Source organism: Hetaerina americana, unplaced genomic scaffold (genome assembly GCF_022747635.1).
Source record: "Hetaerina americana unplaced genomic scaffold, ioHetAmer1.1.p SCAF_164, whole genome shotgun sequence".
In the NCBI taxonomy this organism is placed as follows: Eukaryota; Metazoa; Arthropoda; class Insecta; order Odonata; family Calopterygidae; genus Hetaerina; species Hetaerina americana.
The window spans coordinates 283,455-289,242 of NW_027286724.1; positions in this window are offsets into that span (position 1 = coordinate 283,455).

Below are 5,788 nucleotides of genomic sequence, written 5' to 3' on the forward strand. Positions count from 1 at the left end.
GAATTTCACTCGTGTTTGGAAGAATTTACATTTTTTTGGTTTCAGTTTCAAATTCGCTTTCCTTAGTCTTGAAAAAATATCTCTCAAGCCTAGTATGTGTTTTTCCATATTCTCATCATGCCGTAATATGTCGTCGAGATGGAACAAAACTCCTCGATTGATCATTCCATCTAGTACGGTTGTCATAAGACGCATGAATGTGGAAGGCGCGTTCGAAAGGCCGAATGTCATCCTGTTGCACTCGTAGTGCCCGTCTGGAGTGCTAAAAGCGGTTTGTGCCCTGTGTTTTTCGTCTACTTCAACTTTCCAGTAACCTTGAGATAAATCTAGGCAACTGAAATATTTTGTCCCTCCTAACTGATCGAATATTTCGTCCATATTTGGCAGTGGAAATACTTCCTTTCTAGTGACGGCGTTCAGAGCGCGAGAGTCAATGCAAGGCCTATACTTGGCAGGTTCGCCTGGAACATGCTTTTTCTTTACTAGAATCAGAGGAGCAGACCATGGACTGGTAGATGGAGATATGACTCCCTGCTCAAGCATATCCCCGATGGCCTCCTTCAGAGCTTCTCTTTGAGGATGAGGGACGCGATATGGAGACTTTTTAATGGGTTTGGAATCTCCCACATCTATGGTATGCTGTACCAGGTTGGTGCATCCCAATTTAATATCCCCGTGGATAAAAATATCTGCATACTCTAGTAAAAGTTGCTTTAAAGAGTCAGTCGCTTCATTTGGAGTATCAGAAAACGAGAATAGTGACAGTAACTCAGCGGTGGAGTGGTGCTCGGGCCACATTTCTGGGGTTTCTGTTTCAATCGAATTTACAGCTAGTAATTCATGACTTTCTGAAAAAATGTTGAAACTGTATAAGGACCCTTTTCTTAACATCTTTGGTTCGGGCCGTGTATTACACAACAATAAAGGTATTACACCATCGGGGGAGACGGTTGCTAGAACTGGAAGTATTAATACATCTCCCTCCCTTCCCTGAATAATGATATCCTCGCCATAATAGTCCTGAATCTTTGTACTCGTCAACATAACCGAGCGTGGAGGAATTTTAATTGTATCAACAAATGTAGCTTCATGCGACGCTTTCTCTTGCGTACAGGTTACTCGTCCTTCTGTCCCGCAATTACTTTCTGCATGGACTACTGATGGATCGCTTTCAACAACTGACGTTTTACATTCGCCTTTCTGCCCAACAGTTAGATTTGCTCCATTAAAAATTTCTCGCGTAAAGGTTACTCGTCCTTCTGTCCCGCTAGAGTGAGTGGCCTCAACCAAGACATCTTCAGTATCCCCAAAAATGTCCCCAAGCAAACCGGTGCTTGTGACTTCGATTCCTGACGGCACTAATATATCATCACTCAACTCTTCCCAATTAATATTAAGCGAATCATCAACAGCCACGAGTCCATCATTCACTGTATCCTTTGAGCTCCTGCTGGCGTTATCCTCTTTGAAAGATTCATTACTCGGTGTTTTAGGCACTGCTTGGATATCATCACATGAAATTATGTCCTCTAAAAATACAGCGGAAATTTTCTGTTTTGAGTAACCTGATTTTAACATGGTTTCGTGCCCTTCTGTTATTTTCATTTTACCTTCTCCGCTCGAAATGCTACTTCCGTATTTTACCATGAAATCTAGTCCGAGGATACCGTCATACGGTACTTTCCCTAAATTTGCAATCAATGTATCGTGAGGGTAAACTTCTCCATCGATAATGAAAGGTATGTTGCATTGCCCTAATGTGGCGAGCGCATGGTCGGAAGCACTTCTCACAGGGGAGGAATAGTCGTCAATTTTTAGGTTTCCAAAAGGGAAACTTGTACTCTACATAATACTCACAGCGGCACCGGTATCCACTAAAAAGGAATACACTCTACCTAGTACTGTAACCGAGACCGTCAAGCCGACTTCTGGTGCTACGACGAGCACTAATTCGTCCCCGACCTGCCGGCCGGGGTGGCCGCGTTTCCCTGATCTCGGTTTTGGGTGGGGGTGGGACAATCTATCGGGCGATGGCCCGCTTGCTTGCACACGCCGCAAATCATCAGAGGGCAATCTTTACTGACATGGCTCCCTTCCCCACAGTTATAACATGCGCGGGGTTTTGTATGGCAATAGCGCGCGATGTGTCCCACCTTTTTACAGTAATTACAAGTCCGAGGCGCAATAGTTACGTTCCCTCCACCCACCGGCAGTGTAGACTGTTGGGGCTTCGTGTGTACATTTGTCTGGATTGCGTGCACTTGATCCGAAAGACTAGGGCTCACAGTGGGGTTTAAGATTGGCTCGAGATGGGGTTGAACATGACTCGTTGTGAAATATCGTGTCGGGTCACTGTACGGAAAGGTTGTCGGTGTCTTCACGTTAGGACTGCGCACGGGCATACCAAAGTCATGGTTCTGCAAGAAGTTTACTTCCCTAACACCTGCGTAATTACGAGCATTGAATTCCTCTAGGTTAGCAAATTCCTCAGCCTCTTGCATGGTTCTTGGATTGCGCACTAGCACGAATCGCCCAATTTTTCCCTAAGTCCGACCAAGAACTGTGAGAGGAGGCGGTTCTCGAGGATAATTCCTGTCGCTTGTGAGTCTGGGTCTAGAAAAGCATCTCTTAGTTTTCGTCCCAATTCCCTGAGACGGGAAGAATACTCGTTCACACTTTCCAAGGGGCGTTGCAGCAAGCTTGTGAACATTTTTTCAACAGAGACCAGTGAAATTTTGGGAATGAAGCGCTTTTTCATTAGTTTAGAAAAATATGTTCATAAGACTCAATAACGTGAGGATTTGACTTAATGAATTCGGCAGCGGTACCGCTCAGACGCAGCCGTGCTACAATCAAGGTTTGCTTCTCACTCCACCCGCTAAGATGACTCACTAACTTAAAATTGTTCAAAAAATCCTCGATGCTAACGTCCCCATCACCGCTAAAACTCGGAATTAAATGAATGTGATGTCCTGAAAATGTTTGTTGCATAGTTGGAGGGGAAACAGGGGCGCTTTCTATCATATTAACAGCGGAAGTGAAATCAATTAAGTTCGTATTGTTTGGTGATAAATCACGCTCCCAAGACAGGTGCCCTTGCCACCGAAATCCATTATGATTTAAAGACAATACGGCTAGGACAAAATTCATTCGCCATATGTTAGCAATATAACCGATTCTCGTTACTAAAAAAATGGGGTTAGTTTCCTTTTGGCATTACGCGTAACTACTTCTTAAATTGAAATTCAATCAAACGAATGAAGCATGATGGACGGAAGGCAAGTTGCATTTTAATAAGCCGCTCCAAGACTCCGCCACCCAACACCTGACACCAACATGTCGCGTGGACATAGTAGGGTTGGGTTCGTGGAATCAAAGAGGGGCTTTCCTTGCTATACATTTATTGGACTTACTACACAAGGAGTCCGGCCCGGAAGGAAAGAGGAAGCGTAGAGACAACAGCGGAGAAAGCAAGGTTGACTTCTAAGGGGCTCACAGTTTCATTTCAAAGCCGGGGTGATGTCGCGGGGACATGATGCTAGTTCTGATGTTTCGGAAAAGCCAAGTAGATGGCAGTCTCAATACATAATGTCGCGGGGACATGATGCTCGGACATCTAGAAGGACTCATGCGAGCTAGTGTCCTTTTCGCCGAATCCGCGATAGCAAATTCGGAGTGCTGATGAACCGGAAACTCCTTTGGAACGCCCAAGCGCTTCGTGTACGTAGAAAGGCATTCGCGGCGCTTAATCGGCTCCGGCCGATTATCCGCCCGCCGGTCCTGAGTATGGACACAAAGCGTAGACTTTACCAAGCGTGCGTGCTGCCTGTCATCACGTACGCTGCTCCGGAATGGTCAGGAGTGTCGCGAACGAGTCTCGCTCAAATTCAGGTGGTGCAGAATTCTGCTCTTCGTGACATCATGGCACGCGGTCGTTACGCCCGTGTTTCCGAGATGCACGAAGACGAATAGCTGGAAACCCTGGACGTCCTTCTGCCTAGAATATCTAGAAAATTCTTCATAAAAGCGGCAGAAGCAGGGGTAAAAGTAATTCTCCCGGTTGGCGACATTAGGGTCTGGCCATGGGACCGCTACAAGCGCCCCATAGCATCCCAAGACGAGCAAGACCCCCTTCCGGCAAAGAAGAAGCCAAGGCTGCTCTGAGCGGGAATAAATCAAACGACTGAAAACGCAGAAGAATTCTTCCCGCCTTAGTAGCCTTGGAGGCTGGCAAGGCGCAGTGTAAGGGCTACGCAAGAGCCCTTGCAAGAAACTGCTCTATAAGCAAAGCAGAGCAGTGACTGAAGACACTAAAGGTTGAGGAAATCTCTTACGGAGGCCGAACCTGCTGTTGTCTCTACGCTTCCTCACTCCTTTTGGGCCGGACTCCTTGTGTAGTAAGTCCAATAAATGTATTGCAATGAAAGACCCTCTTTGATTCCACGAACCCAACCCTACTATGTCCACGCGACAAATGGAGTAAAGATCTTGAGGAGTAATTTCCGAGAATATGTGGAATGGGCAAAGTGACAGGCAAGAGACGCTGTTCAATGCTTCTGAATCCAACGATGATGTATTATGTTTTTTTAAAATGCAATCGAGGGAGTCGGCAGAGGTATTTGCTTTGTCGCAGTAATCGTATAGTGCTCTCCCGTTATGTGGTATTGGCGGGGTGGGTACCTTTTTCCTTCGTAGACAGCGGGCTAGGGTCCATGCCGAATTATCCTTATGTGAGAGTGAACTTATTTTCTCTCGCCAAGTTTTTTCCCAATGTGTTCTAGTTTTGGATGTTACAAGGTTTTGAAGTGCACAGAAGCGGATTTTATCTGGCCTTGTTTCTAATGGAAGTTATGCGCAAAATATCCGGAGGTAGTGTGGCACCAGCGATGGAGGCCGGAGAAGGAGGGTAGCAAGAGCGATGAATGATTTTGGTTAAGGTGCTTGTGAAATCTTGAGCCGCTTTCTCTATGCTGTCTGGAGTGCTAGCAGGACATGGGACAAGGTAAATGGCCAAGCAGTTTTCTTTAAATAGTTTCCAGTTAACTCTTCTAGTTGGTTCTGGTTGTATGGAGGAGTGTAGGAACTCAGTAAAATATGGGGCAGTGGTCCGAGGCTGAGTTATCTAGGTTAAGGATTTGGAATGCGATATCTGCGGATAATAGAACTACATCCAGGATATCTGAGGAGTAGGGGTGATGATGGAAGTGGGTAGGGAAAGGCGGTGAGTGAATTGCAATATTTTTGGTAAATAGGAGCTTATGAAGGGCTCGCCCTCGTGTGGTAGTGGTTTTGCAACCCCAGACAGAATGTTTGGCGTTTAACTCACCACCTTTTATGAGCTTTGGGTGCAGTAGGGATGAGAGCGCTGATAAGCCAGGGGCGTCTGACTTTGAGGATGAAGGTGGAAAGTAGGCTCACCAAATGTTAAGGGTCCCAGTAACTCCTTTTATTGCTATTCCAGCGAGTTCCAGTTTTTGGGTGGGTGGGGGTTGAAGTTATGTGAAGAGTAGGTTAGTTTTGGATAGGATCATGACCCCGCAACCAGGATCATTAGCTCTATCTCTTCTGATTATAGAGTAATTTGGACAATTAAATGTTTGGCTATTATTATTTTTGGTTTCTTAAAGAAGGATGGTGTATGGATAATGATTGGTTATTAGGAGGTTTAGCTCTTGTTTTTTGTTTTTTATGCCATTTATGTTCCATTGTAAAACTTTAAGGAAGTGGTTGTATATTTGTGAAATGGGCACCATTTACAAGTTGAAGAAGGGCTGGTATAAGGTCATTG